Source organism: Octopus bimaculoides, chromosome 26 (genome assembly GCF_046866305.1).
Source record: "Octopus bimaculoides isolate indiv1 chromosome 26, ASM4686630v1, whole genome shotgun sequence".
NCBI classification, from domain to species: domain Eukaryota; kingdom Metazoa; phylum Mollusca; class Cephalopoda; order Octopoda; family Octopodidae; genus Octopus; species Octopus bimaculoides.
Window position 1 is genome coordinate 4,530,639 of NC_142953.1, and position 14,501 is coordinate 4,545,139.

Consider the following 14,501-nt stretch of genomic DNA (forward strand, 5'->3'; position numbering starts at 1 on the left):
TAGTTATTCTACTTTCTGCCCACATCTAGTTATACAACTGAATGTCTGCCTCTTTCTCTAATTATATTATCTATCCTTATATCAATTTATTCCACAATCTAGTTTTTTTATTTTTTTTTATTCTGTCTGTATATCTAGTTATTGAACTTTCTATGTCTCTATCTTCCTATCCAGTTATTTCATTGTCTGTTAACCTATCATGTTATCCCAATGTGTATGTATGTGTGTATCTCTGTTTATTCTACCATTTGTTTATCTGTCTAATTATTCCAGTTTCTGTCTATCCATTTAGCTTTCTTTTTTGCCAATACCTATATCTATCTAATCATATTTCTGACTATCTATCGATCTATTTTTTCCATAAATCTAGTTATTTCAGCATTTATCTATCTAACTAGTTATTCTACTATGTGCCTATATGTCTATTTTGTTACTTATTCCAATATCTATCTATTTTGTTATTCTACTACCTTTCATCTATCTAGTTATTCCAGTGTCTGTCTAACTTTATTCCAGTATCTGTCAATATGTCTATTTATTTAGTTATTCCAGCATCTATCTATCTAGTCAATCGACTACCTGTTCATCTAACCAGTTATTCCAATGTCTGTCTATATGTCTAGCATGTTATTCCAGCATCTATCTACCTAGTTATTCCCTTGCCTGTTCAGTAATCTAGTCTTTCAAGTATCTGTCTATATGTCTAACTATGTAGTCATTCCAGCAGCTATCTTTCTAGTTATTCCAGTGTCTGTCTATATGTCTATCATGTTATTCCAGCATCCATCCATCTAGTTATTCCATTACCTGTTTTTAATCTAGTTATTCCAATATCTGTCTACATGTCTATATATTTAGTTATTCCAACATCTGTCTTTCTAGTTATTCCAGTGTTTGTCTATACGTCTATCTATCAATTTATTCCAGCATCTATCTATCTAGTTATTCTCTTGCCTGTTTCTTAATCTAGTTATTCCAATATCTGTCAATATGTCTATGTATTTAGTTATTCCAGCATCTGTCTATCTAGTTATTCTACTGCCTGTTCTCCTAACTAATTACCCCCGTATCTGTGCATATGTCTATCTGCTTCATTATTCAGCATCCATCTATCTAGCTATCCCTACACCTGCTCATCTCTCTAGTTATTTTAATCTGTCTTTTTAGTTTCTTCAATATCTGTTTTCTAGTTTTCTATCAATCTAATTATTTTAGTATTTGTCTATGTACCTATACTATCTATCTATTTCACTATACGTCTACCTGTAGATCTAGTTATTCCATTACCCATTTAACTATAAATTTAGTTATTCCACTACTAGTGTATCTATATAGGTCTACTTATTTCACTGCTTGTTTGTTTATAGATAGATCAATCATAGGCAAACTGCAGTCTACAGGACTTTCTGAATGGCATGATTAATGAAAAATTACCTTGTAATTTTTAGTAGTGTAGTCCATCTGGTGACGAGCCATGTCTTATGTAGCCCATTTCTCAAAAAGGTTTGTCCATGCCTGATCTAGATATTCCACTATCCTGCCTGTATATAAATCTCCTTGTTCCATTTATTCTTGGACAGGTGCAAATGTGGTTGTGTGGTAAGAAGTTTGCTTCCCAACTACATGGTTCCAGGTTCAGTCCCACTGTGTGACACTTGTATCACACTTTGGGCAAATGTCTTCTACTCTAACCTCGGGCCAGCCAAAGCTTTAGTTGCGTTTGGAAAGGAGGACATGGTGCATTGGTTCCTATTTCCAGCAGTCCTGTTTATGATGGAGGAATTTATATAAAAAGATATTTCGTGAGCATTGTTATAATAATAATAATAATAATAATAATAATAATAATGTCCCGACTTCTATAACCTGCGATGAGATACTCCGTTATTGTGTGCGTGTGTGTATACATACATATATGTATGTATATATATATATGTGTGTATATATATATATATATATATATATATATATATACATACATACACATATCTTGGTACACGATTGTCTCTCTGATCAATAACTTCACTGTCTGTCCATTTATCTAGTTAGTCCACAGTCCTTCAATGTACATAGTTATACCCATGTCTCAATATCAAGATATTCAACTACACTTCTGTCTCATCGCAACGTCTTGTTATCCTGGTGTGTGTGTGTGTGTGTGTGTGTATGTATCTCGTTATACCCTTGTCTGTCTATATTTCTAGTTATTTCACAATCTAATTAATTCAATTATTTCACTATCTAATTATTTCACTATCTGTCTAAGTTATTCTATTGTCTGACTGTACATTTATATATTTAGTTATTCCACAGTCTCTCTAATTAATTTCTTCACTGTCTGACCTTATATCCAGCTATTTCACTATTTGTCTACCTTGTTATTCTCTCCTCTGTCTGTCTGTCTGTCTGTCGGTCAATCTCTGTCTTCTCTCTCTCTCTGACAATTTGTCCCTCTCTCTTTCTGTCTCATTCTGTCTCTTTGTCACTCTCTGTCTCTCTCTCTCTGCATCAATATTGCCTGTTATTTTTCTCTCTGTCTTTGTTCTGTCTGTCTGCATCTTTCTCTCTCTGTGTAAATATTTATTTTATTCTCTCTCTCTCTCTTTTTGTCCAGCCTGTCTCTGTTTCTCTATCTAGTTACTTTGCTCTCTCTCTGTGTCTCTGACCCCCCCTCTCTCTCTGTATTTACTTTTCCGTCTGTGTATCTATCTACTTATACCTCTGCTTGTCTCTCTGTCTATTTCACCATTTGCCTATCTAGTTAGTCTACTCTCTCTTTCTCTCTCCTCCATTCTTTGTATTAAGTTATTCTACTGTATATCTATCTCCATGTACCACTAAATCTCTCTCTGTCTCTCCAATTATTTCACCTCTCTTTATCCAACCTGGTAATCCACCACCTGTCCTTCTATCTAGTCGCTTAAGTATTTCTCTGTCTAACTAGGTACTCCAGTGACACCTGTATGTCTCAGGTTCCTCTATCTGTCCACCTACCTACTTATATCACTTGGTTTACCTGTTTCGATACAGATGATTTGGCATGGCTGACTGGAAATTCAGCCTGTTTTCCTGACAGTGCTTTTTGGCACTGGAGGCACACACACACACACACACACACACACAGGCATGCATGCACACGCACGCGCACGCACATCCACGCACGGGCATATACACATGCAGAAAGATCAAGTCAGTGAGACAGATGGAGAGAGACGTTACAGTTTATTACTTGAACACTGTCCTCATACACATAAAGAGAAATCTGCTTATACACACACACACAGAGTTGGAGAGAGGGGGAGAGGGAGAGGGAGAGGGAGAGAAACTTTAAAACGTCTGATGTCAAATAAGTCAGAGTGGAATCAGTGATGCCGGATAGGCAGTATCAAAATGACTGCGTCAAAACGTCTTATATCTTTATTTCAGTGTTTCTGTTTAATTATTCCAGTGTCTCTCTGTCTCTCCTTGTCCAGTTGTCCCGAATATTTGTTCTTCTGTCTAGTTATTTCAATATCTACCACTGACCACTTGGACAGACATTAGACATTACACCATCTACATACAGGCGGACACACATTGACAGACACTATATAGGCGCAGGTGTGACTACGTGAATAGCCGCAGGCCAGCTTCCTAACCACATGGTTCCAAGTTCAGTCCCACTGCGTGGAACCTTGGGCAAGTATCTTCTGCTATAACCTCGTGTCGACCAAAGCCTTGTGAGTGGATTTTGTAGACGGAAACTGAAAGAAGCCCGTCGTATACATATGTGTGTGTGTGTTTGTCCCATCACCACTACTTAACAACCTTTGTTGGTGTGTTTGCGTCCCCGTAAATTAGCGGTTCGGCAAAATACCTCGATAGAATAAATAACAGGCTTAAAATAAACTAAGTACTGGGGTCGATTCATTCGACAAAAAATTTAAGGCGGTGACTTTTTAATACAAGATTTTTTTTTTGAGTGAAATTTGGCTGCCATTTTTAGCAGGTTATTAGACAATATAATGAGTCCCTCATATTAATTACTTTTTTCTTTTCTTTTTCTTTTTATCCATTTTCTTCACAAAATGTTACATTATAATTTTTAACGTTTGCAAAATTGAGCTCAGCAACGAAGCCGCTGAACCAGTTCCTCTGTTAGATGTTTCAATGTTAAGCGTCGGAAAAAACATAAGTAACGGTGATTGATCAAACTCTTTGCGTTATAAGTTCAAATCTCGCTCGCGTCAACTTTGATTTTTACCCTTCCAGTGGATCAAAGTGAATAAACTGTTGCACAGTGCAAAGCTTTTCTCCGTTCTTTAAAAACCGAAAAAAATGTATGTCTGCGTGCGCGTGCATGCGTCTGTGTTGTGAAGACGCGTAGAAGGTCGTGAGTTCGATTCCCGGCGGCGCGTTGGGTCCTTGAGCAGGACACTTTATTTCACGTTGTTCTTGTCCACTCGGCTGTCAAAATGGAGTAGTACCTTTCTGTGATTCAAAGGAGCAGTCTTGTCACATTCTGTGTCACGCTGAATTACCATGAGAACTACGTGAAGGTTACACGTGTTTGTTTGTGGAGTGCTCAGTCACTTGCACATTAATTTCACAAGCAAACTGTTCCGTTGATCAGATCAGCAGAAACCCTTGTCGTCGTAACTGACGGAGTGTCAGGTATCAGAATGATTGTGTGTGTGTGTGTGTGCACGTGTGCGTATGTGTGTGTGTGTGTGTGTGTGTGTGTGTGTGTTGGTGCAAGTTGTTTTGTTGGTTTAGCTTTACGAATTAATTTTTCACTAAATTTTGTTTACATGCCGAGTCGAACGTGCAGTTTTGTTGATGAATGCACCAAAATTGCCTTGACCCTGAGCCAACACCTGATGAAAATGTATGAATTTGTTTGCATTTTCTATTATTTTTTTACCTGTTGTCCCTGCTTAATTCTCTCTCTCTTTCCTCTCTTACACACATATACATTTATAATTATCTATCTATCTATCTATCTATCTATCTATCTATCTATCTATCTATCTATCTATCTATCTATCTATCCATACATACATACATACATACATACATACACTGTATGAGGGATGTGCTGAAAAGTTCCTGGCTTTAAGGGTGTCGCGAAAGGCCTAGCTGGAGGCCCATCCATCCGAGTTCCTTTACAGGGCTTCAAAAAACTGAAGGGCCGCTGCAATAAGTGTGTGAATCTGAGAGGGGAATGCGTTCAATAAAATCATATTTTCTTCTACCCTAAGCCAAGAACTTTTCAGCACCTCCTCGTATGTATGTATGTATGTATGTATGTATGTATGTATGTATGTATGCATGTATATATATATATGTGTGTGTGTGTGTGTATATATATATATATATATATATATATATATATATATATATATATATATGCATATATACAATACATAGACATGGAGCGGGCCAATCCTTGGCTGAAACATCTAAGTTATGTAAATTATTTATATACGCGCACGTATGATGATGATGATGATGATGACGACGATGACAGTGATGACGATGAAGATGACGACGTTGCTGATGATAGCTATGGTGATAATGAGGCTGACGACGACGACGACGATAATGACGACGAGGGTGACGATGATGACTGTGATGACAACGACGAAGACGACGACGATGATGATGCTAATAATGATGATGGTGACGTCGACGACTACGACGTCGAGGACTACGACGTCGAGGACTACGACGTCGAGGACTACGACGTCGAGGACTACGACGTCGAGGACTACGACGTGGGCGACTACGACGTCGACGACTACGACGTCGAGGACTACGACGTCGACGACTACGACGTCGACGATTACGACGTCGACGACTACGACGTCGACGGCTACGACGTCGACGACGATGATGCTAATAACCATGGTGCTGCTGATGATGATGATAATGATTTATTAGTCAAAGTATTTCATGTGTTAAGGAAGTAATTGAGTGTTGCTGTAAAAGAAAACAGAAACACAAAGAAAATACAAACAAGGATATCATCTCCTTCATTTTTTTTCCCTTCCAAATTTTTTTTTATTACTTCAAATTGTTTTTCCTTCATCTCCCCACACTTTTTTTTTTTATTATCGACCTTGATAATACATAATAATTTATTGCTTTCTATAGGTGTGTGTATACGTGTGTGTTTGTTTGAATGCCTGTGTGTATGTGTGTCTGGCTGTGTGTGTGCGTTTGTTTGAGTCTGGCTGTGTGTGTGCGTTTGTGTCTGGCTGTGTGTGTGTGTGGTCTGGGTACGTTTTATGTATGTGAACGTCTGTACGATTGTGTGTGTGTGTGTGTGTGTGTGTCTGATGTGTGTGCACGTATGGGTGTGTGTGCGTGTTTGTATCTGATGTGTGTGCACGTATGGGTGTGTGTGTGTGTGTGTGTGTGTGGTTATGTGTATGTCTGGACGTATTTTGTGTGCGTGAGCGTGTGTGTGTGTGTGTGTGTGTTTGTGTGTTTAAGTGCCTGTGTGTGTGTGTGTGTGAAATGTGCGCGCATGAGTGTGTGGGTATGTGTGTGCCTACCTGTGTAGGTGTTTGCCAAGGTGAATTTTGTGTGCGTGAGCGTGTCTGTGTTTCTGTGTGTATGTGTATGTGTGTGTGTGCGTGCGTATGAGTGTGTGCGTGGGGATATGTATGTGTCTGGCTGTATAAGTGTGTGTGTGTTCTGGGTGCATTTGTGTGTGTGTGTGTGTGTGATACGTGTGCGCAGGGGTATGTGTATGTCTGCTTGTACACGTGTGTTTGGATGTTTTGTGTGTGTGTGTGTGTGTGTGTGTGTGTGTGCATCTGTGTGTGTGTGTGCGTGCATGAGTCATATGTGTGTATGTATCGGTATGTGAGTCTGACTGTAGTTGTGTATGAGTGTGTGTCTGGTAATATATCTGGAAGTGTATTTGTGTGTACGCATTTAGAAGTGTGTGTGTATGTGTGAAAGTGTTTTGTGTGTGTGTGTGTGTGTGTGTGTGTTCATGTGAGTATGTATGTGTATGTGCGCGCGGCTGAGTGTGTTTACGAATGTGTGAATGTGCGTTTGGGTGTGTGTGTGGTTTGTGTATCTGAACGTGTATGTGTGTGTATATGTGTGTGTGTGCATGTTTGTGTATGTGTGTGTGTGTGTGTGCATGTTTGTGTATGTGTGTGTGTGTGTGTGCATGTTTGTGTGTGTGTGTGTGTGTGTGTGCATGTTTGTGTATGTGTGTGTGTGTGTGTGCATGTTTGTGTGTGTGTGTGTGTGTGCATGTTTGTGTGTGTATGTGTGTGTGTACGTATGTGTGTCTGGCCTTGTCTGTTGTGCAGGTATTTTCTTTCTCTTTTTCTTTTCCTCCTCCCTTCTCTGTCTGTCTGAATCTTTCTTTCTCCTCCTCTCTCTCTCTCTCTCTCTCTCTCTCCCTCTCCCTCCCTCCCTCTCTCTCTGTTGAAAATGTGTTTTGTGGGTGCATGTATCTTTATCTCTGAGTTGCGTGCGTGCGTGTGTTTGTGTGTGTTTGTGTGTGTGTGTGTGTGTGCCTGTGCCTGTCTCCTGTCTGCATAACAATGCCCGTGGGTGTGCTACTGCGCACGTGAAAGTGTATTTCTCAGCGTGCAATAGAAGACGCTACATGTGACTGCATGTAGAAGCATGTTTGTCTGTATTTAATTCTTTCGAAATTATTTGTTTGCCTGTAAAGTGTCAAATCTAAGAAATCTTTTTGTTTATCTTTTATCTTTTAATCTTTTAATCTTTCGTTTGTTTCAGTCATTGGACTGCAGCCATGCTGGGCACCGCCTTGAAGGGTTAGGTTCTCAAACGTTTTGGGCTACCGCTTCCCTCATAGCCTCATAATACTGTCAGCCCTATTTTTTGTGCATAAATAAATATTTTATATTTTACTAATTTATACATACTATGAAACATGCTGTCACAAATTTCATTTACGTGGTGTGACGTACGTGACAAAAAAATGGATGTGACATCCGGGCTAATAATATTTGCCATATCTTCGAAATAGGACTGGGAAAGAATTGTCTCAATATCGGTATCTGGTCAGAAATGAACCATTTCAACATAGCTTCTACTACTATATAGTGAGTTTTTTCTGGTTATTCAAAAAAAAAAAAAATAATAAATAAATAAATAAAAAAGATTTCCAAAACCTCTTTTGCATTAGCTTCTATGAGAATGGTCCCAATGTTTCAGCAGACGATGGTAGTGGTGGTGGTGTTTGTTTAAATGCTTACCCCCCCAAAAAGGGCTACTCTGGATTCGCCTCTTATATGATTACCTTTGTAGTACAGGCAGTACTCGTTTTTGTTAGTTGAGTGAACTGGAGCAACATAAAATAAACTACCTTGCTCAAGGACACAACACGCCGCCGGGAATTGAACCCACGATCTTAAGTTCGTGACCCGGATACTCTAACCACTAAGCCGCAAGCCTTCACACACACACACACACACACACACACACACGCACGCACGCACGCACGCACGCGCGCGCGTGTCTTCGTGTCTGTGTTTGTCACAAACAATCTGAAAGAGTAACTTTTGAGCTCCGAAGGGGAAAGTTTGCGGGCTGATTGCTCCATTAATTAATTGATTAATTGATTATAAGTACAATCTATTGTATGATGTAGATGCGGTTACGCAAGCTTTTTGAAACATATACAGGCGGATAAAGTTATGTAAGAATGTAACTCTTTATTTACATTATTTACATTTGACGGATATTTCTCCTCATCTTGTTTGTTGTTAACACAACGTTTCGGCTGATATACCCTCCAGCCTTCGTCAGGTGTCTTGGGGAAATTTCGAACCTGGGTTCTCATTCCTAACGATGTTACTATTATTATTATATTATTATTATTATTACTATTATTAATCAGGTCTGATTACTACATCTTTACGCTCTTTCTTTCAGTCCCTTTCAGTCATTTGTTATCTCTTTCTCTCTCTTACACATGCACACATACATACAATTAGATACACACACACAACACTCTCTCTCTCTCGAACCAAAATCGTAGCAGACGATAACTAAAGAGAACACTGTGTATGTGTGCATATGCTTTTGTATGTATATTATGTATGTGTGTATGCAGGTATTGATGTATACACGCGATATTGTCTAAAAAATCTGTACATTGTTGATCGACCTGCTAGAAATCGCAGCCAAATCACTCAATGTGACATACTACCTTCGTTAAAAACCCAAGCGCACATTAAATGGGAAGAAAACCAGAGACTGTTCCAATAGCTTGAACATTTTAGTTCAGAGACCAACTTGATCATGTGTGTTGTAGAGCTAAATAACAACACGAACATACATTTATGACATTACGTGCATGCACACACACATATACACACACGCAATTAAGTTAAACTCTGTTCCTCTCTTTCTCTGTCTCGTTCTATGTATGTATGTATCTCTCTCTCTCTCCCTTATTTTCCTCATTGTCACTCACTCTGTCTTTCTCCTTTTTTTTTTTCTCTTTGTCTTTCATATCACTCCCATCTCCCTACTCTCTCTCTGTTTCTCCTTCCCCTTCCCCTCTCTCGCATACACTTACATACAAGTATTTAACAAACAGCGTTTGAACCGAAAACATCCGAAAATAGCCGAAGTCCTTTTCTCCATTTATCGTCTGCTAAATGCTTAGACGTATCACTTGTTTCAAGAAGAAGACGTCTGAATTCAACACCGAAAACACCTTATGCAGTTCATTGAAAAATATTCATTTCTTCTTTTACTACTTATAAAACATCATTTAAAAGTTAAGATAGATTTCTAAACTGGAAATTGGTATCGTTTCTGCTTTTATCACTCGCCGTTCTCCTCGCGAAGAAGCCATTTAAAGTTTAAACTGAAGGTAAAGCACCTTATTAAATTCATAGAAAATTTTGCACAAAACCATATTAATGGGTGATTTTTGGTAACTGAATGTTTAGAGCTGTGTCACTGTTGCTCAAAAACTAACAAATAAACCGAACACTTCTCGAAGATTATTTACATTATTTACATTTGACGGATAATGTAAATAATTCCTCATCTCTTAAATATAGAACTGTACTTCTCGAAGAGTTCGTACAGCTCAGATGCAATAATATCTCATATTCAGTCTACTATTTTGACTGGTTGTTTTATGAGAGAAGATGCATTTATACGTAGAATATTTTTGGTTCCGTCTGACAAAGAAGTACATTTCGTATTCAAAAGGATACAGTTTCCGATAAAACTCAGCTTTTGCCATATGTTTAAATCAATGTCGGGAAGAAACTGTAAACATTGTTGAGCAACGACTCAAGAAGATTTCTCCCATGGACAACTGTATGTTGCATGCGCAAGAGATGGCGGTCCAAGCAATTTTACTCCTTCTGGCAAAATTATGTTCCTTCCAGAAAAAGTTAAAAAAAAAGAAGCTAAACATTGTTCGTAAAGAAGTTCTTGGTTTACACTAAATAGCAAATAAGAGGGACAGATAAAAATAAAACTAAGGGGTGAAAAATAACAAGAGACCGGAAAATGTGAAGCTTAGAAATAAAGTGCAAAAATATATGAACAACAGTATCATAGGGGTTGTCTTCCGAGTAACTCGAGGTAACCCTAATGTATGTATGCATGTATGTAAATATATATATGTATATATATGTACATAAATATATGTATGTGTAAGTGTGTGTGTATTTGTGTATGTATATATATATATATATATATAATGTATAAAATACAAAATGGGACAAGAACGTAGTATTTGTGTATGCACATATGTATATCTATGTGTATACATTTATAGGCATATATATATGTACATATACATATATATATATACATACACACATGCATACATATATATATATATACACAAACACACGTATATATATACACGTGTTTGTATGTGTGTATATATATATATATATATATATATATATATAAGACTAAGATCGTTATTTAAAAATACCCATCTTATCAGGTGGCCAGCATGGGAATAAAAACCTCAGAGATAATAATTATTATAAAATTATAATTTAGAGTATCTAAGAAATATGTGGTTTTATTGTCAAAGTTTGACTGCTATGTCAAGCATGGTGGTATCTTTTAGATACCCTAAATTATAATTTATATATATATATATATATATATTATATAACTGGTCAAAATGCACTTCCACTCTTGTGATGACCGCTTCATTTTTTCCCCTCTTGTTCAAATCGCTTTACTCCCCGTCGTTGTGGAGCTCTTCCAAGTGACATTTTTCGATCACTTGGATATTACTCGACCACCCACGGCGTGGGGGACAAGTCGATTATATCGACCCCAGTGCTCAGCTGGTGCTTAATTTATTGATCCTGAAAGGATGAAATGCAAAGTTTACCTCGGCGGAATTTGAATGCAGAATGTAGAGACGGACGAAATGCTGCTAAGATTCCGCTTGCTCGCCGCCTTATTTTTCATTCATTATATTGAACTTGCTTTGCGCTCTCTTTCTCAGTCTATAAGGCGGTGCTCCAGTATGGCCAAAGTCAAATGACTGAAGCAAATAAAAGAATATATATATAATCTTACAGGAAGAAGGACAGTGACTTCGAAGTTTCGGATAACTAGCCTTCGTCAGATTGCCCGACGAAGATTAGAAGGCTAAAACTTCTAAGTCACTGTTAGCCCTGTTGTTGTAAAAGTGTATTAAAATATAATAAACACGCGCTATACAAGTAAGTATTGAGTTATTATTCAGTTTTTATTATAACGCAACTTAAAAGTACACATACGTATGTACATATGAACTTCCTTTTTGCGATTTGATTTAACATTTAAGGCGGCCCGGGGTCGATAAAATAATGTTCAAGTATAGAGAATTGGATTTGATGTAAATGGACTCTCTCTCAAAATGGCTGGTCTTGTGTCTAAATCAGAAACCGTTTTTATTATTTAAAGAGGCAGAAGCGGCAAACTGGCAGAATCGTTAGTATGCCGGACAAAATGTTAAGCAATATTTCGTCCGCCTGGACGTTCTGAGTTCAAATTCCACTGAGGTCGACTTTGCCTTCCATCCTTTCGCAGTCGATAAAATAAGTGCCAGTTGAACACTGGAGTTGATGTAATCGGCTAGCACCCCATCTTCCCAAAATTTCAGGTCTTGTGGCTACGCCGCAATGTTTCTCAACTATTTTTGTTTTACTTATGGACCCCTTTGATTCCTATTTTACCCGTATGGACCCTCCTAGCCATTCGATGTTTAAAGAATAATATGTTTTTACAATTAAATATTATTACGAATTGTATATCAAAAAATGTTAAAATACTTTGTATACTGTGGAAGTGTAACCAATTCATTGCAGATAAATTTTAGCCCATAAAGTGCTGGGATTTGCATGGACTGCTGAGCACATTTTATGAAAATGAGACTACCATGCACACATAAAAAACAAAAAAATAGTTAAAATATCTTCTTAGTATATAATGGTGGCAAGTTCTACATCATCTGAAAATTCATTAGTTGAAGTATTAGTCCTTTTACATTCTGATATCTTTATTAGGCATAAACCCTAAACATAGATGGGGACACCACAAGGACAGACAAGATCACTATGGGGACAAAAAACATAAGACGAATGTAAATGAAATGAAAGTTATATAAAAATGAAAATGGACGCATGGTCCCCACTCCCATGCAGTACCATTTGAACCGTTATATGTACTATTTACAATTGTTCTTTTTTTCCCCTTTAATTTCATACTTTTTTTTGTCTTTAGTAGAACTTCATTAGTGGTTCGATATCTCTCAATTTCACTACTGGTAACTCTTTCTTCGATCAATATTACCTTCATATCCTCCGCGTAGATGTATGAAGGCACCTTTACTCTTACTATTGAATGTAACTTGATTATTATTTTTTTTTTCTGTTTCAACAATTTTTGGATTAGTGCGTCGGACAAAATGTTTAGTGGCATTTCTTCCGGCTCTTTACGTTCTGAGCTGAAATCTCGCCGAAGTCAACTTTGCTTTTCACATTTCCGGGGTCGATAAAAATAAGTATCAGTTGAACACTGGAGTCGATTTAATCAATTTACCCACTTCCTCTAACAAATTGCTGGCCTTGTGCCAAAATTATAGACCAGTTTTAATGGCGAGTTCACAGAATCGTTAGAGCATCAGGAAACTGCTTAGCAGCATTTTCTGCGGCTCTTCATGTTGATCTGAAATTCCACCGAGGTCAACTTGCTTATCATCTTTTCGGGTTCGATGAACTAAGTACCAGTTGAACGCTTGGGACAGCTGTAAGCGATTTAACCCTCCCCTAAAATTGCTGGCTTTGTACCAACATTATTATGCTTGTTTTCTTTTCTCTCTCGATATTTGGAGTAGAAGTGTATCTAAGATTTTTGTTACACAAATTTGGTTTCATTAATAGTTTTGTCATATAGGAAGTCTTTGACAAGGCAAGTGTTTTTTTTTTTTTAATGCATTTACCGGAAAGAGAACAAAATTGTTTTGGACATTTGTTCGATTTCGTTGGTAATGGTGTCGAACAGTAGAGGCAACGCTTCCCCAAGCAACAATGAAAATAGCATTTCTGCCATTGCTAAACAAAATAATATCAAGCCTGGACTGCCAAAGTTCTTCCCTGTTGTAAACATGGAAAGTTTTGCCTTTACAGAAAAAATAAAGGTGTTTTTTGAAAGTTTCTGAAGTTTTCATCGATGACACAAACAACACTGACACACATACACAAAAGTGTCGTTAATACATGGAGTTTGTTTTGCGTAAGCTGCCTCAACTGTTGAAATAATATATATGAACTAATTGATATATATTTAAATGTATCCACTCATGAGGATGGGAATTAAATGCAGTCTCAAGAAGAATGGAGGACTGAGAGATAGCAGAAAACGGGAAAAGAGACGAAGAACCAAAAAGAACAGACAGACAGACCTGCCATGAAAGTTCTAAAAAACTCAACCAAAAGCTCGAACAGGAACTATTTGAGTTATATGAACTAGAGGAAACTGAGCTGCCCAGTCCGTGGATGGAGTAGAAATTAGACAGGTACATCTTCCAGTGATCATATCTTTATGAAAAAAAAAAAAGTTTACGAATGTGCAATGTAATTTTGGTTTCTTCATCAACGAATTCAAAGAAGGCTTTTGGAGAAACCTGAAAGCTATACAATGTCTGGTGGGCGAGTAGAAACGTGGGCGAGTAGAAACGTGGGGCGCTCAGACTCGACCTAACAAGTGGATTTTAATCTTGTTTCGGTGAATAACTCTAAATGATTTTTTATGTACTATAATTATATTTTAATTATTGTATTTTCTACCTACGTTTTGTTTATTTTTATCAGACTTTTCTACTTATCTTTTTGTTATATTTTATCAAATTTTTAATAGGCTCAGGCATGGTTATGTGGTTGAGAAACTTGCTGTACGACCACATGGTTTCGGGTTCAGTCCCACTACATGGCACCTTGGGCAAGTGTCTTCAACTATAGCCCCCGGGTCGACCAATGTCT

General features: G+C 37.6%; 1 protein-coding gene across 10 annotated transcripts in view; it reads left to right on the forward strand.

The window, feature by feature from the left end:
- The window catches only part of LOC106874983 (forkhead box protein J2), a 446,415-nt gene that overhangs the window by 5,246 nt on the left and 426,668 nt on the right, over positions 1–14,501 (forward strand). The window contains exon 1 of one of the 10 annotated variants that reach the window (XM_089342752.1): positions 9,564–9,862. The exons of 7 other annotated variants lie outside the window; for them this stretch is intronic. The gene's annotated coding sequence lies outside the window, so the exon portion shown is untranslated. 2 more of the 10 variants (XM_089342751.1, XM_089342753.1) reach the window with 2 other exon arrangements.